The sequence below is a fragment of the Taeniopygia guttata genome, chromosome 30, assembly GCF_048771995.1.
Source record: "Taeniopygia guttata chromosome 30, bTaeGut7.mat, whole genome shotgun sequence".
Taxonomy (NCBI): Eukaryota; Metazoa; Chordata; class Aves; order Passeriformes; family Estrildidae; genus Taeniopygia; species Taeniopygia guttata.
In genome coordinates, this window is record NC_133055.1 from 8,706,189 (window position 1) to 8,729,398 (window position 23,210).

Sequence of the window (23,210 nt, forward strand, 5' to 3'; positions counted from 1 at the left end):
AACTTGGATTTACCAGAGAATTGCTTCTATTTTCAGTTTATTCATGTTTGGGATTTGATGTGCTTCCATCACAAGTGACTTGTGGGAAGCACAAATCTTCCTCAAGGCTATTTATGGAGGGTTAAGTTTGATTTCTGCCAAGTTTGTTTTGTCCAGTGCTCGGGGGATGCTCAAGGGCTCTCTGGTTTTGGTTTGGCCCTAATTTTCTTCTGATTTGTCTTTATCACTTAAAAACACCTGAAAAATGACTAAAAAGAGTATTGATCAGAGATGTCAAAAGTCCCTCCATCTAAGAGTTATTTGAGGTGGAATTTACGGTTTGGAAACATATTCTGGGGGATTTGTGGGTTCTTTGGGGATATATGGGAGTATTCTCCATATCTTTGCACTCCAAAAGCCAAGGTGGGTTGCTCTGTCACCTCAAAATTACTCAATCCCACCTCAAAATGGCTGGTTCCCACCTCAGTCCCATGCCAAAATTACTCAATTCCTCCGCCTGCAGGGTTAGATGGAGTTGGAAGGAGATTGAGAGAAGATCCAAATTTGAGGTTTTGGGATCAGGATTGTATGGGGCTGGGTGGGTGTGATTTATTTTGATAATAAATAAAACTATCAGAATTATTGATTTCTGTCCCATTCATTTTCTGTCAGTTCTGGTTTGCTTTTCAGAGTACCGCCTTCTCAACTTATTTTGCTTCTGTCCTCCTGTCCCAGACTGAAAAGCAAGATGTGTTCTATTTGCCATCTGTATGGCAGTTGTCCTGTGTTAAGTGGGCAGTTTTTCCTCATCTCTTCCACAATCAGTCCCCCCTCAGGGGAGATATCTGCTGATAATGGGCTATTGAATGTCACTGCATGACTGATAAGAACTATAACATCCCATTGTGAGATGCTGCGCCCAGAGGGAGGAGCCAAGCATTCCTACCTGCATCTAGTCTTGAGATTCTGGCCCACCAACACAGCTTTTTCTGGGCTGGATTTCTCAGAGGAACAGCTGCCTCTTCCCCTTCAGAAGAAGACACCCTTTTCTACAGGATCACTTCTCCAACAGAATCACACCTGACACTCCTGGAGGACTGCAGCCACAATTCCAATTGGACTGTGGCCAACACCCTGTCCAACAGAGTGTCTGGTTATTTTTTGACTCTGTCAGTGTTGTTTTCGTTTACTGCATTGTTTATTTTATCTTTTTATTTTCTTCCCTGAGAAAATACTGCTATTCCTGCTCCCATATTTTTACCTGAGAGCCCCCCTTTATTTCAAATTTATAACAATTCAGAAAGAAAGAGTCTACATTTTTCTATTTCAGGAGAGGCCCCTGCCTTCCTTAGCAGACACGTGTTATTCCAAACCAAAACATCTCCTTTCTCTCCTGCCTTCTATTGCCTGCTCTTTTTCTCTCTCAGTGTCTCCTTTGACCCAGGGCAGCTCCCACCTAACACCCTGCCCTGATTTAATTCCCAATCCATGAACTACGACAACCATGGGTGAAGTTATGAAGGCTGGCAGTGAAATGTCACTGTAGGATCTTTCTCCACTTGGCTTTTGGCTCTTCCATAAGGACTTTGCCTTCAAGGGCAGGAACATCTTTTCCTGGCTGGGAACTGGAATTCCAGCCCCTGGGAGTGTGTGCCAAGGATCCCAGAGGGGCATTCCAGAGGCTCCCAGGGTGCTGCTCCTGCCGTGCCTCCCAAGGAGCTGTGCAGGGCAGGGGACAAGGTGCAGCAGCTGTGTTGGTTCTGCAGTGCCACGACAGCCCCTGGTTCCAGGAGTTTCCGCACTGCCAACAGCCGTTCCTGGGTTCCATGATGCCCTGCTGTGTCCCCATGGATATTTGGTGTCATGAAGTTCTTCAGTGTCACAATGGCCACCTCGCTCCATGAGCTTCCGCAGTGTCCAAATGGCCTCCTTGGATGGGCAGTGTCACCATGGACCATTGGCTCCATGCAGCCCCGCTGGGTCACCATGGACTCCTTGGTTCCATGAGGTTCTGGGGTGTCTCCATGGTCTCCTTGGATCCACAGTGTCACAATGGACCACTGGATCCACGTGGCCCTGCTGTGTCACCATGGCCCCTTGGTTACGTGGGACTCCAGAGTCACGATTGACTCTTTGCTTCATCATCCTATGGGAGAGAACTGTCCCTCTCCAGGGGCCTATGGCCAAAACTGGGATTCCTTCCCCAAATTTTCTTATATGCAAAGATTGTTCCCTGATGAAACTTGCCAACAGAAACACGTCTGGCTGCCTTGGCCACCCAGGGGCCACCTCTCATCTGCCTTTCAGACACTGAGTCCGTGTGCTTTTCTTGCTTAAAAAGCATCCATCTCGACCAGGCACCCATGGCCAAAATTTGGGATCTGCCTCCCAAATTCCCTATATACAAGAATAGCTCCCAGAAAAATGATGCCAGGACAGAGACGTCTGGCTGGCTTAGGCCTCTGGTGGCCGCCATTTATCTGCCCCTCAAACACTGGTGTTCCGTCCTTTCCTTCCTTTGGAAAAGAACCGTCCTGCTCCTCCGGATGTCCTTGTCTGAAATTGGGATTCCAACTCTAAAACTCAGTACATTGAAGGATTGCTCCCCGGCAAAATCTGCCAGTACCATCAAGTCTGGCTGGCCTTGGCCTCTGGTGGCTGCCCCTGCCACACTGGGGCTCGGATCTTTCCTTCCCATGGAGATCACTGTGACACTGTGGGCACCTCATGGAACCAAGGGGATCATTGTGGCACCACTGGAGCCCATGGAACCAAGGGGCCATGGTGACACCGTGGGGCTTCATGGACCCAGAGACCATTATGACTCTGTGGGGCCTTGATGGAACCATGGAGACCATTGGGACCCTTCAGGGCCTGGTGTCACCAAGGGGGCATTGTGACACCTCAGGGCCTCCTGGAAGCAAGGGACCATTGGGACAGGAACATGGACCAGGTCTGGCTGGCTTGGCCTGCCAGGGACCACCTGACAGGTCTGGCTGATCTTGGGATGTCAACGCCTGCCTCTCATCAGCTTCTGGAGCAATGGGGCTCCGCGCTCTCCTTTGTATGGAAAAGAACCGTCTGTCTTTTCTGATGCCCCTTGCCAAAACTGACACTCTGCCTAAAAAATTTCCTATATTCAAGGGTATCTCTAAGAACAGAATCTGGCAGCTCTGGCTGGCCTTGTCCTCTGGTGGTCACCTCTCATTTGCCCCTAAAACAGTGGGGCTCTGTTCCTTCATTCCTATGGAAAAGAACTGGTCTTCATGTCCAGGAACCATGGCCAAAATTAGAATTGGCCACTGAGCCCGGCCGGGCTCATGGAACCATCTGCAGCCCCGGGCAGATATTGACTCTGCTAGTGCTGCCATCCTCCCTCCAGTGAGAGAAAAGGACACAGGGCAGGCACACAGAGCAGCAACATGAACCCACTGAGGTCAGTGAAGAGGAAGTTGAGTCCCAGATGGGAGGGATGAGGAGATGCCTTGATCTTGGGGCTGAAATCCTCTGGTAAAGCTATGGAGAAGGATGTCATTGATGCATGAGACTCTCTTTTTTCCTATAACGCATTGAAAAATATGCGGAGATTATTTGTTTCAGTAAAGGCCTCCACACTAAAGTAAGTAAACTTTGAAGTAGTCGTGATCCCAGAGAAGTTTGAACAGAGAAAGAATAATGAGACCCTGTGCCCTCAGTGAGAGAACACATCTGTTCCCAGAGAGGAAGATGATTTCAGAAACAGGTGAAGAGAACCTTTGCTTTTAAACAGCCCATCTTTAAACTAATACCCCATAAGTTAACATGGGCTATAAACACGGCTGTGGGAAAAGCTGTGAAAAAAATGGGAGACGCTGTACAATTACAGATTTTTCCAGGCAGCTGCTATTCGTGGAAGTGAAAAGCCATGACATAAGTGCTTTCTTGTGGATAAGTCACCATAACTCTAATAAGAGGAACTACTCTCCCTAAGTGAACTGACAGAAAATTTTAGGTTTGGTCATTTTATATTGTCAGGTTGTATGGAGAGGGGAAGTGTTCTGAAAGATTTGTTCTGTTCTATTACTCTTTGTTTTAGTTACCATTGATAAACTTTTCTTTAAAAGTTTAAACTTTTCTTTTAAAGTTCTGAGCCTACTTTGCCTTTCTCCTAATCCTAACTCAGAGCAGGAAATGAGTAAGTATATTCTAGTGAGTGCACTGGTAATTAGCCAACACTGAACCCACCACACTCATTAATGCATTGGCTGAGAAATCTCAAATTGATGAACCAAAAGCACTACTGAAACTTCTTGTTGAACTGCCCTAGTCCAGAGGGAAATCAAGGCAGAGCAATGGTTTGTCAGGACTTGCTTGATCCTAATGTGCCCCATGGTGCATTTGGAGCTGAACCCTGGAACCTCAGGGCCTGAGAGGAGATTGCGCAAACCTTTCCAGGAGTCAAAGTCAAGAGGAAACACCAAAAGTGTCTTGAGGTGTTAATGGGACCCACCGAGGTCCATCCCCAACACATCTCCTCATAGACTCCTTGGAGGAGAGAATTGGAGGCCAGGATGGCACAAAAACCTCTCAGATACACTCAGTGTGGAAAGGAGAATCCAAAGTACCTTAAAAACTTTGAGTATCTTAAAGTATTAATGAGCCCCACTGAGTGTCAGTACAAATCTCTCAAGGGATTCCTCAAAGCAGATAATTGGGGCCATGATTGCACAAACCTCACACAGAGTCTGGTTTAAAAGGGAAACACCAAGTACCTTAAAAGAACTGAAGTACCTTGGAGCATTACTGAGCCCCACTGAGTGTTGTTATCGACAAAGCCTCTCCAGGGACTAATTGCACCAGATAATTGGAGGCCAGGATTGCACAAACCTCTCAGAGACTTCAAGGCCAAAGCTAAAGCCAAAGTCCTTTGAAAAACCTGCAGTCCCTGCAAGCATGAAGGAGCCCCCAGGGCCATTCCTGGCCAAGGCTCCCCAGGGACTCCTTCCAGCAGATCCTTGAGGCCACTGGGATGTGGGCTAGGGGGGATGCTGAGGGCAGGACCAGGGGGTGACAGTGCCCAGCCTGGCTGGGGCTGTGCCAGGAGGCCCCAGGGCCTCAGGACAAGGTGTCTCCTCCCAGCCCTTGGTGGCACAGACCCTGCTGTGCCCCAGGGCACCAAGACTTGGCTTCTCTTTGTCCCCACCTGTCATCAGTGCCTCCAGTTCTCTGCTCTGCCTGGGGCCTGGGGACACTTTCTCAGTTGTGTCCCTCAGTGGGACCCATTAAAAGTCCAAGAAACTTTGGAGTTGGATTCTGACTTGGAGTTCTGGAGAGGTTTCTGCAGCTCCCTCTCAGGGCCTGATGTTCAGGGCCTGAGCACAAAGCCCCAGAGGGTCATTAAAGTCCTTGTGCTGTGTCTGTGCTGCTGAGCTGGGCCGGGCTCCTGGCACAGAGGGTGATCCTGGTAACCAAGCAGAGCTTCAAAAGCACATTTCTCTTGCTGAGCAGCTCTTCTCCCAGCCCAGCAGGGCTGGGGCACTGCCTGCAGCCAGCCCGGGCACAGCACAGAGGCACAGAGAGCTTCAATCAGTCAGGGCTGGGAAGGGGCTGAGAAGTGCCTGGGGCAGAATCACTGCCAGCCCTTGGCACAGGAACCTCTGGCTGCAGGACAAAGCAGCTGCAGCTCCTGGAGCGATCTCCTAAAGCTGGAACATCCCAATGCCCACAGCCCCTGTGAGTGCATTCTCTGCTCGTCTCCTGTGCAGAGCAGCCAGGGGTGCCCAGGGCTGTCCTGCAGAGCAGGGTCCTGCAGCCCAGGGCGCTGTGCTGGGCCAGGACTCTGCTGCCTGCCAGGGACAGCTCTCAGCCGGCCCTGGAGCTGCTCCCAGCGCTGGCCAGGAGCTGTGGGGGGAAGGAGCCGCCCTGAGCAGGGCAGGTGCTGCTGCTGAGAGGGGCTGGGTGGGGCAGGGCTGCTCCCAGCTCCAGACCAGCCTGGGCACAGCTCCAGAGGGCACTTCCCAAAGAAGGTAAGCCTGGGATTGCTGTAAAGGTCAGGAGATTTCCTGAGAGTTTTTTCAATTTCCTGCTGGATCAGGGTGGAAATGTTGGGGTGATGACAAAATTATTTTTGCTTTTCATATATTTGTCATATATTCACAGTTCTGTAAATTACTATGATATAGTTATAAAACTATAATCCTTACCTTACTCTATTAAACTTTTAATTAACTATTTTAAACTACCATTATATAGTTAACATAATTATAATCCTTAATTAACTCTAGTACATTTCCTAACCTTTCTCTTAGATTTTAGAACAAGAAGCTACTGTCAAAATACATTCCTGAAATTCTGTATAGCCTTATTATCAGGAAGAGGACCTACAAGAACAACATTTTGGTTTTTGAATGTGAGCAGTGATAAGAAAAAGCTGGGCAAAGAAATCCTTGGACCTACTCCAATGGGTTGAGCCAGAGGTGTGTAACTGGAGCAACTGAATCTCCTATAGGACGTTCCTGTTAAATATCCTAATTAATCAACCTTAATGAATTGCTGAAATCAGGGTTTGATTGTTCCTCATCTCCACTGGGATACCTGGAAGCTTCAAATAAAGGTCTGGTTTTTCCTTTATTGTTTTAACACTGTTGCAAGGAGGGTTTTTTCCTTTTTTGGTTATAGACAACAGGGGGATGAGAGAAGCAGAAGAGGAATTGTAATCCCAGAGTCACAGAACATTCTGAGTTGAAAGGGACACACAGGATCATCACAGGAATGTTTGAACATTTACAGAGACTCCAGAACTGTGACTTTGGGTGGTCAGTCTCTCTGCTGGGAGCCTCCCAAAGGGCCTTCAGCCACTCCTCAGCCCTGGACAGCAGCAGCATCACCTCTGCAGGGCCCAGCAGGGCTCTCCTGAGCTGCCCTTGCCCAGCTGCACACAGAGCCTGCCCCAGCCAGGGCCCTGCACACAGGCAGGTTTCTGTAGGGCCGGGCCGAGGGCACACAGGGTGGGATGGGCTCTGTGAGCGCTGGCAGGGACAAGGCACCTCTCAGGAGGGAATGTCCAGGCCCAGGGAGATGCTCAGGGAAGCAGAGGGGGCTGAGCAGAGCAGTGCTAGGGGAACCAGCCCATCCAGCCCCTCACCTGCCCTCAGCCACAGGGAATCCTTTGCCTCTCACATCTCTCAGTGGCAAACTCTGAGTGCAGCAGGAATGCTGGGGATTTCTGACCTCAGACAGCCAGAAATGGTGTGTGGGTAGGAAAACAATTTTTTAAACCAGCTCCTGCCGTCCTTTAGACCTGGAAGTGAAGATGGTACCAAGCCTTTCTGCAGTAGGAAAAATTCCCCTGAAAAATCCTGAATATCCAACCTTGCCTTCTGCCACAGGGCCACAAACCCAGGGCAGCAGGGCAGGGATGGTTCCTCGAGAGCCCCCACGCTCAGGCCTGGCTGCTCCTGGCACACTCAGCCAGCACAACTGGAGCTCAGGCAGGGACCTGGGTGAAGGTTTTCCCACAGCAGGAACAAGGGTGGGTGGGTCCCAACAGGACAGTCTGAAGGGAATGGCCCAGGTTTGGCTCTAAGCAGCCTCTCCTGACTTGTCCCTGTCCTTTCTCCATGACCAGGTGCCCATGTGCAGCCACAGCAAATGTCCAACAGCAGCTCCATCAGCCACTTCCTCCTGCTGGCACTGGCAGACACGCGGCAGCTGCAGCTCCTGCACTTCTGCCTCTTCCTGGGCATCTTCCTGGCTGCCCTCCTGGGCAACAGCCTCATCATCAGCGCCGTAGCCTGCGGCCACCACCTGCACACGCCCATGTTCTTCTTCCTGCTCAACCTGGCCCTCAGCGACCTGGGCTCCATCTGCACCACTGTCCCCAAAGCCATGCACAATTCCCTCTGGGACACCAGCACCATCTCCTACACAGGATGTGCTGCACAGCTCTTTTTCTTTGTCATCTTCATCTCAGCAGAGTTTTCCCTCCTGACCATCATGTGCTACGACCGCTACGTGTCCATCTGCAAACCCCTGCACTACGGGACCCTCCTGGGCAGCAGAGCTTGTGCCCACATGGCAGCAGCTGCCTGGGCCAGTGCCTTTCTCAATGCTCTCATGCACACAGCCAATACATTTTCCCTGCCCCTGTGCCATGGCAATGCCCTGGGCCAGTTCTTCTGTGAAATCCCACAGATCATCAAGATCTCCTGCTCCAAATCCCACCTCAGGGAACTTGGGCTCACTGCTGTTAGTGTGTGTTTGGCATTTGGTTGTTTTGTGTTCATTGTTTTCTCCTATGTGCAGATCTTCAGGGCTGTGCTGAGGATCCCCTTCTGAGCAGGGACGGCACAAAGCCTTTTCCACCTGCCTTCCTCACCTGGCCGTGGTCTCACTGTTTGTCAGCACTGGTGTATTTACCTACCTAAAGCCCCCCACGATGTCCTCCCCATCCCTGGATCTGGCCCTGTCAGTTCTGTACTCAGTGGTGCCTCCAGCCCTGAACCCCCTCATCTACAGCCTGAGGAACCAGGAGCTCAAGGCTGCAGTGTGGACACTGATGACTGGATGCTTTCAGGAACATTAAACTGCTGGCCAATTTCTGCAAATCACTTGCAATAAACGTCATCTTTGATACTTCTTGTTGGTTTAATTTTGGAGGTTCTTTTTCTTTCTTTTACATTTTAATGTTTTCCACATTAGAAAGAAATGTCATTGTGCCATTTATTCTTTTGTTTCTCTTCCCCTTCCCTGTGCCCACAGACTGTTGTGGTAGATAGGGACAGGCGGAGCGGAAGACCACCACGGGATGTCACGGAAAGATAGACCCCTCCCCCTCTCTCTTCCCCACGTTATCTATTAACCCCAGAAGCCCCAGAAGAATGTAGCCACACCTGCTCTGGTAAATTTCCACTACCCGACTAACCCCTGAGACCCCCCCAACCCCCCTCTGACGTAGCAAAAACCCCTAAAACTATTTAAACCCACGAGATAGGATAATAAACGCTTTTCGACCGTCTGCCATATTGGTGTCTGCGTGTGTTGATTAGTCCGAGCAGCCTGGGCGAGACCAGGCTGCCGTGCTGTTCCCTGAACCAGGTCTCTGGTTGTCCTTTATAAAGGCAACATACTGGTGCCGAAACCCGGGACAAAAGAAGAAAAAAAGGAAAAATTCCCCCGGCGGACGGGATACACCTGGACGGGAGCAGCGGCCAGAACGGTCAAACCGTATCTAGGCGAGGGGAGACGTCCCCGGGGCCCACGAGCGTCATGGGCAGCGTCGCATGGGTCGTGAGTATGAAGCAATGGAGTATCGAGTTTAAGCTCAGGGACTTTTATCTTGCTATAGCAAGGCTGCCTGGGCTTGGAGCAACCGAATGCTCAGTGGATGCCATGCATCCGGGAATATGGGAACAGTGTACAGCCACGCTAGCCGGGGAATCAAAATCCTGAGGCAGTGGCGAGAGCGTTACGGTACGGGGCAAGGTAGAAAAAACCCCGCGCAAGGCAATAGAAAAACAAGAGACGCAGAGTGCAGCGCGCACGTGTTTATTAGTTAGACCCGGGCTTGGAACGGGGGCGAAAGCGCGGACCGTCCCTGAGGAGGGTCCACCCGGGAGCGGAGACCCGGGGGGGCACAGCGCGACAACCCCTTCCCCGGATCAGAGCCCAGCCCGGCCTCGCCGCAGAGCGGAGCCCAGACCGGCACAGAGGACCGCTGCCGCCGGAGCCCGGGGCGGCGCGGTCCGAGCGACGCGGCCCCGCTCCCGCCGGGACCCAGACCCGGCCGCGGCTCCGCGCCGCTTCCCCGCCGGCGCCTCGAGCGGAGCGGCGCCAAACCCCGCCGCAGAAGCCCCCCGGGACACCCCCGCCGCGGAAAACCCCCGGGGAACCCCCGCCGCAGAAAAACCCCGAAAAGCCGCGGCTTCCCGATCCGTCCCGCCGCCGCCGCCGCCGGCCAGTGATCCGTTGTCAGGGGCGCGGCGACGCGCGGAGCGCTTCTGGCGGGAGCTAGCAGGAGAAGCCAGAATCGCGGACGCCGCAGCTCGGGAAGAATCCCTGGCAGCGTGGCCATGCTGCCGCCTTGAAAATGGCGCCGCGTGCCGCAGAGGGGGGCGGGGCCCGGGTAATCTCGGTGCGAAAACTCAAAAACCGCGCGATTTCAGAGGCGCGCGTGCACGGGAGAAAGGGGCGGAGAGCGGCAGAGGGCAGAGAGCCAATCAGCGGCCGCGCCGGGCGCCGCCACCATATAAGGGAAAAACCACCCCCCGCGGGGGGCGCGGTGAGCCGGGGGGGCGGGAGCGGCCCCTCCCCCGCGGGGAGGAGCGAGCTCGGGGCCGAACAAAACAGCGCGGAGCCCCGGAAGTGCACTGGCATTTGACTTCCGGCGCGGAGCCTAGTGACAGCTCTGCAGGCTCCTCCGAGCCGGCGGGGGCCAGCTGGGACCCCAAAACAAAAGATACGGAACCAGCACAGTTTAAAACAAAACCGAATAGAGTTCTAAGCCGCACCGAAAAGCAGTCACAATACCCCTTGGAGCTGCGGGAGAAAAGGGCGTCTCACCAAGGAACGCGGGTCCCAGCCCCCGGACACACGAGACGGGGGGGGGGGGGGGCGCGGGCGAACTCAGCCTCCTCCCACCGCAAGCAGCGCCCGTGCCGCAGAGTCAGCAAGAGACGCCCCGATACGGGACCCCGGGGTAACCCTGACCATGAAAGTGGGGAGAGAGCCCCCGGGGATGTAGGAGACGTGCTGCCTCTGTGGCAGTCGGGACCCCCACGTGGTGAGACTGTGAGAGCCACTGCTGCACACCCACTGCTACCAACCAAACCTGACCCTCAAAACAAAACTAATGAGAGGCTGTGAGTTCTATTTGCAGGACACGCTTGTGAACCATCCCCGTGACACATACACCCCTGCTCCAGAAGGAGATGACAGACCACCAAGCCACCAGACAAAACCTGAGCCTTCCACGGCAGTGAGACCCAAACGTGCACAGTGTCTTTATGCAATTTTGCTGTTTAGGACTTGTGGCCGGGGGGCAAGCTGGCCCAGGCCACTACCCTCATCAGCTATTTAGGTGGGTCGTGCAACATCTAGCAAGTGACAAGGTGCTCAAAAAAGTCACCATAATAAATACCCCATCCTTCGTGTTCCACATAGCCAGCCTGTTTAGAAGCTACCTTACTAACCCTAAATGAAACCAAATCAAACCTGACTAACCCCTATTAGTTTTGCTATGATGTTAAACCCACTTTTCTGCGAAGGCATTGCTTTAAATACCCCCTTCACTTACTCCACAGCCAGTGCCCCCCACCAGTGCAAGTAGGACACTCCCCGCAGAGAAATCACCCTGAGTCAAATCACAAGACAGGGCAGATGTTCTAGCGATGCAACCTTAGCAAAGCAGAAGGGCAACTTCTGCACTAAAGTTGTCAAGCCTGACAGAAAAACCAACAAGTGAATGACCCCACCTGCATCTGGGCTGTGAGTTTGCCAGTGATCCAGAGCAAATCCTTATATGTTCCTTGCCAAATTTAATAACTCTATCAATTTATGTGTCCAAGTTCTGATTGTTTCTAAGGTCCTACATCACTCAGACGAAGAGACATACCATCTTCACGAAGAACCTAACAGACTCCACAAAAGGGAAATCACCACAGGTATAACTATCGCAACGCTGCTTAGCCTAGGAGCAGCTGGCACAATCACGAGTGTCTCAGCCATCGCAACCCAGCAGCACGGACTCTCTCAGCTGCAAATGACCATCAACGAGGACCTGCAGAGGATCGAGAAATCCATCTCCTACCTAGAGAAATCAGTCTCTTCGCTTTCAGAAGTAGTCTTACAAAATAGGCAGGGACTAGACCTTTTATTCATGCAGCAGGGAGGACTGTGTACAGCCTTGAAACAGGAGTGCAGCTTTTATGCAGATCATACAGGAGTCGTTAAAGACTCCATGGCAGAACTCCGAGACCGACTGGCTCAGAGAAAGAGAGACAGGGAAACCCAACAGAGCTGGTTTGAATCCTGGTTCAATCAATCACCTTGGCTCACCACTTTAATTTCTGCCCTGGTAGGTCCACTGGCAATACTGCTTTTAGCTATTACCATAGGACCATGCCTGCTGAACAAACTAGTCTCGTTTGTTCAGGCCCGTCTGGAAAGGGCAAACATTCTGTTCATAGGCCACCAACAAATGCTATAAACCAAAAAACTGCAAACACAGTCAGTAGCTAAAGCCTTCAGCACCTGCCTTGAAAAATCTACCCGGATCTACTAAACCACCCTTTCCTTAACAAGTTACAAGTTTGTACCTCACTCCAGTGCCTATACCTACGACTACCTCATTTTATATGTGATAAGGAGGGGGGAGATGTGGTAGATAGGCACAGGCGAGCGGAAGACCACGGGATGTCACGGAAAGATAGACCCCTCCCCCTCTCTCTTCCCCACGTTATCTATTAACACCAGAAGCCCCAGAAGAATGTAGCCACACCTGCTCTGGTAAATTTCCACTACCCGACTAACCCCTGAGACCCCCCCAACCCCCCTCTGACGTAGCAAAAACCCCCAAGACTATTTAAACCCACGAGATAGGATAATAAATGCTTTTCGACCGTCTGCCATATTGGTGTCTGCGTGTGTTGATTAGCCCGAGCAGCCTGGGCGAGACCAGGCTGCCGTGCTGCCTTACCTGGTCCAGGTCCCTGGTTGTCCTTTATAAAGGCAACAGACTGTATCAATGAGGGGCTGCACTCTCGGTGGCTTTCAAGGAACTAAAGGATCTCCCAGCAGTTTTCTGCAGAGATGCCCTTTTGTTGCCTTCTCTGGAGCTGCAGCAGCAATGTCTGTGTGCAGAGCTGGGGGCAGATCAGTGCTGGCACAGCAGCTCTGGTCCTGCTGGCCACACCATTCCTGATCCAGGCCAGGAGCCATTGACCTTCTTGGCCACCTGGGCACACTGCTGGCTCATGTCCAGCCTGCTGTCCATCAGTCCCTGCAGGTCCCTTTCTGCCTGGCTGCTGTCCAGCCACTCTGTCCCCAGCCTGTAGTGCTGCAGGGGTTGTTGTGGCCAAAGTGCAGGAACCGGCACTTGGACTTGTTAAACCTCACCTTGATGAATTTGGGCCCTGGATCCAGTGTTTCCAAGGCCCTGTGCAGAGCCCTCCTACCCTCCAGCAGATCAACACCTGTCGGAATCTGTGGGTGTTGGTGATTCCGAGATTGTAGAAAGTCTCTGTCTTTCTGCCCCGTTGCCAAAGAAGAAGCCATAGTTCGTCTGTGCTGTTTTCAAGGTTGTTTATTTTTGCTTATCTATAACAAGTTCTGCTGCCCTGCCGCAGGTCTGTCCTGCAGGGCAGTGTGCGGGGCTCTGCCCCTCAGTGGGATGGTACAAACATTATATACCAGAAATTACGTGTACTATATTTACAATAATGTGCCAATATCTATTATCTACGTTGAACAGTGTGTCCCCAGCCTAAACCAAAAGAAAAATGCTAACATCACCAAGAACATGGAGGTAAGGAAGAAGAAGGAGGAAGAACAGGATCAGGTCCACTTTCCTCCATCTTAGAACTCCTGACCCCCCTGTACAAAGTAAAACCCCCCTGTACAGGTGTTAAAACCCCCCTGTACAATACTAAAAAATTTTACCCTCTAATTTGTGATTACTTTTACTATACCATCTAACCCTCTGTGACTGCTTGTTCCACCTTCAAAGTTGGTAATTCATTCCATGGTTCAAACTCAAGATCACAGCTGTTTTCATCTGCTTGCCAGGGTCTAAAATGCTTCTGACCAAGGCCTGGAACCTCTAAAAATGTCTGAGGGACATTTTGAGTTCCGACAGGAGGTCCCAGGTGAGAATTCCCAAGGATTTTGGGTTTCCCAGCTGCCCAGGTGAGGTCTGGGGGTCCTAGGAGAAGTTTGGGGGTCTCAGGTGAGAGTTTGGGGGGTTCCAGGTGAGGTTTGGGGGTCCCAGGTGAGGTTTGTGGGGTCCTGAGGAGACTTTGGAGGGGTGCAGGGGAGCTTTAGGGGGTCCCAGGTGAGAATTCCCAAAGATTTGGGGGTTCCCAGTTGAAAACAGCGCAGGGGGGCCGAGGGGGGAGGGGCTGGGGAGGTTTCGGGGTGTGTCCCATGGGTGGGGGAGGGGCAGTGAGGGAGGGTCCGGGGGATTTTGGGGGGGTGGGAGCGGCAGGACGAACCCCCAGTCATTGACCACGCCCTCTTTAGACCCCGCCCTGTGTTTTGGCCCTGCCCCTTGCTGCTGGACACGCCCACCGATTTTCCCGCCCCCTCAGGCCCCGCCCCTCCCAGTTCCCAGCTCCCGGTTCTGGCCCCGCCCCCTCCTGAAACCCCACCCCAAATGACCCTTGGCCCCGCCCCCAGATAGATTTTTATCAATGGAAACCAAAAATCGCCACAAATCAACCCAAAAATTCAAACCCAGGGGAGTGGGGGAGTAGGACCACACCTGTGATTTTGGGGGGCTCCAGGTGGGCTTTGGGGTGGTCCGAATGAGTTTGGGGGATCCCAGGTGTTCCTGGGTGGCTCCAAGTGGGTTTTGGGGGAGTCCTGGTGCATTTTGGGGTTCCAGGTGGATTTAGAGGGGGATCCAGGTGAGTTTCAGTGGGGTCCCAGTGAGTTTAGTGGGCGGGTCCAGCTGTCCCTGGGTGGGTCCAGGAGATCCTGGGTAGGTCCAGGTGGTTTTTGGGTAGGCCCAGGTGGTTTTTGGGGGGATCCAGGTGTCCTTGAGGGAAGTTCAGATGTCCCAGGGTTGATCCAGGTGTCCCTGAGGCATTTCCAGGTGGTTTTGGGGGTGTCCCAGGTGTAATTTGGGGGGATCCAGGTGTTCCTGGGGGCTCCTGCTGTGTGTGTCACCTCAGCAGCTGTGATGTTGTGATGTTCCCCCCCTCCCCAGCTGTCTCATCCCCCAGGTGCTATGATGTCATACACGTGACATCACCGTGTCCCTGCACAGGTGGCTCTGTCTTCCTGCACCCACCCAGGTGGGACATCACCTGTGCCCAGGTGTGGCATCCGTCCCCAGGTGTAACATTACCTGTGCCCAGGGGTCACTCAGGTGTCACTCAGGTGTTACTCAGGTGTGATGTACCTGTGCCCAGGTGTTCCAGGTGTCACTCAGGTGTCCCTCAGGTGTCCCTCAGGTGTGGAATTGTGTTATTATATGTTTTATTATGTATAATTTAGTTCCATGTACCCCCGCCGCGCTCTGTAGCGACCCCCTGGGTTTTCCCATCTGTCCCTGCGGTTTGCCTTCCTGGGAAAGTGCAGAGTCATTGTGTTTACATCTCAGGCCATCTGTCAGTCACGCAGCGGGGTCGGCAGATGCCCTGGGACCCTCCACCTGTCCATTCCCCATTGGATGTACCCCTGCAACCCACTGCCCTCAGACCCCCCGTAGCGTTACCCCATTGGCTGCCCCGGGTTTCCCCTGTTCAGTATTTAACCCGCGGGCTAGGGACGGCTTTTCTCTCGCCTGGCCACTGCGTGCTGAGCCACCCCACTCCCCCGCCGCGGCTTTTCTCTCTGCCAGCCCCCACGTGCTGCTGCTGCTGCCGCCGCCGCTGCCGCCGCTGCCGCTCCGGACGACCCCGCTGCGGCTGCTCCGCTCCGCAACCGCTGCCGCCGTTCCCGCCATGGCACCCGCGTGAGTTGGCCACCGCGCCGCAGCCCCGCGCGCTGCCTCCCCTGGCTCGCGGCCAGCTCCGGAGCACGCCGCCCCACCCCTGACCGGCAAGGCGGCACAAACAAACTCCAGCGCGGCACGCCGTAGTCTTTTCGGTTTTTGCTTTCCCAGCCAAACTGCAATAAACCGGAATTCTGCCTGCGGGAGAAAAGTCTCTCTCCTTTTATTCACCGTGGGACACGCCTCTGCTCTCAGACCCACTCTCACGTAGCCCTGGCCGATGCCCATGAGAGCTTGCCGGAAAAGACAGAGACTGCCCGCGCTCCCCTCCCCCCACGGAGCTAGCTGGGACAAAGGGGGGGAAAAGAGAGCACTACGGCAGTTGTGGCGCCCAATGTGGGGCTTGGGAACTCCAGGCCACGGACTGAGGACCGCTGAGCCCCAAGAGGCTGGTGGATTTACCTCATGGATGTTACAACACCCTCGCAAGCTGCGGTTCCGTTTTAAGGAGCCAGGGCTTCCAGAGGGCTTGGACCGGCAGCTTTGGCTTACACCGCTGAAGTTCGGTCCCCCCAAGGCGAAAACTTCGCAGCTGGACTTTTCGTTTTGCCTTCGGACGTCGCTGGACCCGTGGTGAGTTACCGGGGTCCCCTGGGCTGGGTACGCCCTTCTCCTTTTGGGGTGGGTTTCTCTTTCTCCCACAAGGGGGCGATAAGAGCCCACATTTTGTCTCCCGCTGCAGGGAGTGTGTAAGGGCAGGCTACCTAGCTTTCCAATAGAGGTATTTTTTTTTCTTTTGTTATTTTACCAGCCGCGAGCTTCGTGACACACTTTAACATCGACATAATGGGTGCAAAATTGTCTGTGTCGCACGAGAGAATTTATGTTCAAATCCTAGGAATTTTAGTTGGGGGAGGAAAGAGATGTAAAAAGTCAGACGTTAAGCGTTTTGCCCAGTGGCTTCTGCAGTCCTTCCAGGACATCTCGCAGGCAAATTTGTACCAAATTCAATTCTGGGACCGAGTTGAAAAAGAAATTGCTCAAAAGGACAACCAGTCCCTCTCAATTTTTATCTATCTGGCAATCCAATTGAGAAATATTGTCAAAAATAACTGCGAAGGGAAGTCAGAGCCACCCAGGGCGAATGCTGCCCCCCAAGCCCCCCAAATCCCCCAAACTCCCTCTCCTATCCCTCTCTCCCTAGCCCGGGGATTCTCAGACAGGCATCCCAGCAAAACCAGCCGCAGGCAGATTCTGGCCTCTCTGTCAACCCCCAGGTTCCATCACAGAACAATGCTGGCATTGCCCTGCACCCTTCCCCTCCCCAAAGTTGCTCTCTTTGTACAGCCCTGCCCCATAGTAGTAAAGTTGTGAGTTTTAAAATCCCAGATCCCTCTCCACAACCTTTCCCTGACCTTTCCCAAAATAATCCCCTTCCCTGCCCCAGGGCACAAGATGGAGGGAACTGCATGGCATGCCCATCCCCCTCCCTCCGTGCTTTGTCTCCCAACGACCCCTTTCGCCCTACAGCCAAACCCTCCCACTCCCGAGACTTCTCCACCCACCCCTCCCCTCCACCCCCTTCTGGCACCTCCCCTAATGAATCATTCAGCAGTCCTCCTTCCGAACCCGCCCCTAGGGGTGAGGTAACACCAGCCACACCCCCTAGCCCTGGTCCTGCCTCCACCCTCCGTTCCCGCGACCCACCCTCTGATTCCCACACCTCGATTCCCGAGGGGGGGGAGCGGGAGGAAGGGGGGGGGGAGGGGGGAAGCCGCGACCTGCTGCAACCCCCGCTTGCCTTTTCTGCTGCACCGGTCACCTACACGCCGCGGCAGAGGGGCAGACCCCTGGCACAGTGGGCCCCTATCCCACAGGCTGTGATTAGGGATGTTTGCAAAGCCCAAAAGGAGTTTGGCCGGGAAAGTGAATACTTTAGGGGGCTGTTAAAATACACACTTTCCTCCAACGAGTACGTCCCTGCTGACAAGCGTGCTCTGTTTTTGTGCTTGCTTACTCAAGCTGAGTTTTTTGGTATGGGAATCCGCATGGAGGCGGGAGGTACGAGATGCATTACCCCAGCTTTGGGCAAAAGCCGAGACCTCCTCTGACACCGATGGAGGCATGTTAACCATGCCAAGAGGGGCACTGGCAGCAACTGCCAAGGCGGCAAAAAAAGCATTTTTTAAGTTAAGACCCAGTGGTCCTGTTGTTAACTGTTTTTCTCTCAAGCAGGAGACACAGGAATCTTTCGTTAGTTTCATAGACAGGTTGTACAGGGCAGCTGAAGCACAGGTTCCAGAGGAGGGATTGAGGCAAGGCATGGTGAAGCAGATCGCCCTGCAGAACACCAATGAGGCCTGCAGACAGGCAATGCTGAGCCTGCCCCTCGACCCAGAGCCAACACTCCAAGACATGCTGGACGTGTGCGCTCAAAGGGTCACCCTGCCATCAAAGGACCCTCAGGGGACACCCCAAACGCCATCACGGAGAGTCTCCTTCGCTGCAGCCCACACGCCATCCGCGGCCCCAGCTCCTGCACGCCGCTTCACTGGGCCACCACCCAAAGGTTACCACCCAGGAAAGCCCTGTAACCTCTGCAATAAGAAAGGACACTGGGCATCCCATTGCCCCCTCAAAGAGGACTTCTTATGGTTTAAAAACCAACAGCAAAAGCAAGGTGCCTTCAACCCAGGGGGACAATCAAAAAACTAATTTCCCAGCGCAGTCCCTCCCTGCGTGAGGACACAAATTTGGTGGGAAACATAACATCAGGGGGCAGGAGGGACAACACATTAGCATACCCACCTGAGGACAATAACTCTAATACCACACATGACATTACTGAATTGCACAATAGGGGAACAAGAGCTGGTGAACCAGCCTGCGTGGGGGGAGTTGGGAATTTCATCTCACAGGCATGGCTTGGTCAGGACCCCGACCATCCCAGGCCCATCCTTAACACGCAGTCCAACTTCTCTCCATACAGGTTGGCCCTAACCGAACCCCTACTGCTCAGGGACAGCAATTGGCACTTTGTCACGGTCGACACACAGGACCCAGGGACCTGGAGGAAACTCCACAGTAAGTACATTGTCCTTGGGGACACTAAATACACGCCACTCGACATCACTATCGCACCCAATCTAACATCTGCAAACTCTAAACATCTGGTGCTGTGGCTGCACTGTGCTCACCCGCCAGTCTACCTTCCCAAAGGGCAAATCATCGCCCAAGCCATACCTGTATCTGGGGCCCCCATCTACCCAGAAGACCTATGGATGAAAACCGCAGAGAAGATCTATGAGGTGTGTCAGGCCCAGGTAATTGGGAAGGATAGACCCAAAATTGCGTGTTACATGTGGAATGGCGGTGAGCACAAGTGGCTTAACGGCCTCTTGGACACAGGGGCAGACGTCACAGTCATTCCCTCACGGGATTGGCCGTCGCGTTGGGAGTTACAGGACGTGGCTGGACACATTCAAGGTGTTGGAGGGGCACAATTGGCAAAACAATCTAAAAACATCATCAAATTTGAGGGGCCAAACAGACAAACAGCTTACCTGCATCCGTTTGTTCTAGATTACACAGAGCCCCTGTGGGGAAGGGACCTGATGGCCCAGTGGGGGGTCACATGGACCATTCCTACCCCCCAGGTTTTTCGAGCAGCGGTCACTGAGGAGCGTCCTACCCTGTTGGGAAGGGTAGATAAATATGATTAAGAACCACAATGGTACAGCCAGGACAAATATAACGCCCCCTACTGGCTGGACAATTACCCTCACCTACAGCGGGGTCCAAAGGCCAAATGGACTGTCCCATGTCACCCCCCAGAATGTATGGTTCACCCCACATCTGTAACCCTCCCATGAACCATCAGGTGCCTGTGACCCCATTGGCCCAGGTCCTGTTCCAGCCCACCCTGGAGCCCCCTTTGATAAAGGCTCTCCGGGGGGCTGGACGCTCTCTTGGATCTTCCCTTCTCCTCCTGGAGAGTCCTCCGGGAGTCCCTGCTCCCCTCTTTGTCTCTCCCCTCCCCCATCACCCGAGGCCCAGCCACGTGCTGTGTCTGGCAGCTCGAGGCAGAGCCTCTCTGCATCCTGAATAAACTTCATCCCCCAAGAGCAACCAAAGAGATCTCGCTTGAATCTGTCCATGGAATACAAATATACGTCGTTACAGACTGGCGCCCATCTTCGACTACGAACCCACGGTGACGTGCAACTGCACCCGTCTGGATGCTTTCCAGCTTTTCTACCTGTAGGACACCTTTCCATGGACACTAACTAAATAACCAGGTATTTCCTCGCCATTGTGGTCGCGAGCACGGCATTTTGCTGCTAGGCAGTGACGAACCGGAGCTCTTTAAAAAGTCCCGAAGCCATCCTACAGCTCAGCGACTCGTTACATAGTTTTTAGAGCCCTTCTAGGATTTCTGGCCGTTATTCTCCGAGCACAGGCGATCGCCACGATTCCGCGGCGACCCAAGGCTTTGTGACGAGACTTGCCGCGCCTCGCGGCCACGTGCACAAAGCACAGGCGAGCACTGCTTAGCACTGCCTGCGCTGAAGCTCTGAAGAAACCCCACGGTGAGCCCTCAGCACCGACTGCAGTAAACGTCGGAACCTGACAGAGGACCCCGCTCCTGCGACACTGAGGTGAGCCACACTGGTTTAAAAATGGGACAATCCCACTCTACATCTGATCGAGATCTCTATAAGCAACATAATCAGTTATTACGTAGCCATAACAGAAATTTGCCTAAAAAAGAGCTACGGAAACTCCTAGAATGGATCTTACTTAAGTTCCCAAATGCCGAGCGCTCTGCTGTGTTTTGTGGAGACTTTTGGGAGTCCGTGGGGCATCAACTTTTTAACGACATTTCATGGCGGGACCCCTATGCTTGCGAGTTATTTCCTGCTTATAGAGTGTTAGCAGAGCTCTGCGCTTCTCAAAAGCCGCTGATAGCAGCCAAACCGCTCCCTGCCATGGCTCAACTATCCCCGCCGGACCGCCCCCCCACCCCGCGCTGCGGCGAAAATGCCGGCGAGGCGGCTGGCGACTCGGCGGTTTCTGAGCGACCAGCGCTCCCTGCCGCAGCCGCCCCCCCCCCCCCCCATAACCCAGAACCCGCCCTTGCAGCCACCTCCTCCCCCCCAAACCACTCCGTGGGCCCCGCCTCCCCCCCGCCCGCACCCCCAGCATTGCCTGTCCCGGCTATGATAGCTACTATAGCCGAACTTTTACAAAATCAAACAACAGCCATTTTGCAAGCACAAACCCAGTCAATGGCTATTTTGCAAGCACAGTCTCAAAAGTCAGCTGCAATTTTGCAGGCGCTGCAGACGCTCACCTCCGCGGCCGCCCCCCCGACCCGCCCGGAAGTCCCCTGGTCCGGCGACCATGCCGGCCAGGCGCCGGCCCTGGGCTGGGCGGCCCCCACTCCCGCGGCCACGCCCTCCCTCCCGCGCAGCCCTGACCCCGCCCCTGCTTCCACCTCCTCTCCCTCGCGCGCCACGGACCCCGTCCCCACGGCCGCCGCACCGCCCGTCCTTCCCAGAGAAGTCCCGGCACCCAGCGCCGCACCCCCGCTGCCCGCCCGCCTCCTGGACTCGCGGCCGGCCCCCCCGGCAGACACAAACCCGGCGTCCCCACCCCCCCATCCCCCTGCGGTGCCGCAGCCCCTGCCTCTGGCTACAAAGCCCCGGAACCCCCCACCGACGGCACCACTTCCTGGTTTGCCGAAACCATCACCATATCCCTCCGCATCCTTCCCTTCGCCGTATCTACAGACTGCCGCAGCACCCAATGCCACAGCGACAGGATATCCTTCCACAAATCCCAGTTCACCACAGGTGCTGCTGCCCACGACCTCCACCCCCCCTGCTCCTCTGCCTCAGCTGGCAGCAGCCCCTGCCTCCCACACTAGCAGCTCCTCACCACACCCTGACGGAGAAACTATGCCTCGACAAGGTGAACGCAACAATGTAACTGCAGCTTCTACAAACAAAGGACAGACAGAGAACTATGTTACCCCTGCAAACTCTAACCTTTCTATCCCAGTCTCACCAAATTCTCAACAAAGTGCCAGCAATCTTCAACTGAAAAACTGCCCTGAAATCAAATATAATAGCTGCAAAGACAACAGTCTGCATCCCCAAGCCTTGCAAGTGGTATTCAGCCAGCGAACAGCTGTCCCCTCTCAGGAGGTGAAAGAAGTCCTACCAGTACTCAAGGACAGTGGTATCTCCTTTTCCTACTTTAAACCGCTGTTAAAAGGTACCATAGAAAAAACACGCCAAACCCTAAAACACAACTTACATCTAAAGAAAGGGGGAGTAGATCAGGCTACACCTCAAAAGAGGTTGAATAAGGCTCTATATGCTCACAATTTTCTAAGTAGCTCTGCAGGAGAGCCTCGCCTCCAAATTTATAGACATTTCCTGAACACCAAAAAAGTAAAAATAAAAGGGCACTCCCCAGCTTTACTCAAAATCTTAGATTCAGGACATATACAAAGTCCACACAGTCTTCTAACGTGGGGGAAAGGTTTTTCTTGTGTTTCCACAGGTGGACGACTCAAGTTGGTCCCAGGAAAGAATGTAAAGCCTTACCATGCACCGAAATCCGCTGGCACCCCCACACCAGACAGTACTTCTGCAAGTACAAGCCAAGAAGCCAGCACCCAGACCTGAACCACGCTGTGTCATCAAGACAAAAATGGACTTTCTATCGTTTAATGCGTGCATATTGTTTTTGTTCTTCTGTTTCAGTTTTTATATTGAAGTTTTACTTGTAATTCAACCAAGGACAAATGCTGAGTAGCTTTAGCCAAGCCTGCAAGCTCTAAGACCACCTATATATCTAACACAAACCCTAACAAACCTTTTTCAACCCGTTTAATTATAAGACCTTTTCCAAAAAATTCTGACAATGCCTCCCCTACTATAATCAGTGATTTAATAACAATAAGGCCATCTCAGCTACACAGTTGACTTAATGGTTTGAGCCTTGCACTTTGGCTAAAGGAACTCTGTAAAATAAGCTTGACTGTTCCAGTAGTAATAAGTATAGTTCTAGTAACAATACCCTGTACACCTCCAAGTGTGCAAAAAATAGTTGTTAAGTCAATATTTAATATTTCAAATGGTTCAGTGGAAAAAGGGGAGATGTTGGGAAGGGTAGATAAATATGATTAAGAACCACAATGGTACAGCCAGGACAAATATAACGCCCCCTACTGGCTGGACAATTACCCTCACCTACAGCGGGGTCCAAAAGCCAAATGGACTCTTCCATCTCACCCCCCAGAATGTATGGTTCACCCCACATCTGTAACCCTCCCATGAACTATCAGGTGCCTGTGACCCCATTGGCCCAGGTCCTGTTCCAGCCCACCCTGGAGCCCCCTTTGATAAAGGCTCTCCGGGGGGCTGGACGTTCTCTTGGATCTTCCCTTCTCCTCCTGGAGAGTCCTCTGGGAGTCCCTGCTCCCCTCTCTGTCTCCCCCCTCCCCCATCACCCGAGGCCCAGCCACGTGCTGTGTCTGGCAGCTCGAGGCAGAGCCTCTCTGCATCCTGAATAAACTTCATCCCCCAAG

General features: G+C 53.4%; 2 protein-coding genes and 1 pseudogene across 2 annotated transcripts in view; 2 read left to right on the top strand and 1 right to left on the bottom strand.

Moving 5' to 3' along the window:
• The window catches only part of LOC140681003 (uncharacterized), a 278,479-nt gene that overhangs the window by 120,491 nt on the left and 134,778 nt on the right, over positions 1–23,210 (top strand). The gene's annotated exons all lie outside the window — the stretch shown is intronic.
• LOC121468937 (uncharacterized) overlaps positions 1–23,210 on the bottom strand; it is a 100,871-nt gene that overhangs the window by 3,665 nt on the left and 73,996 nt on the right. The window lies entirely within an intron of this gene.
• Positions 7,609–8,542, top strand: LOC140680901 (olfactory receptor 14J1-like; annotated as a pseudogene).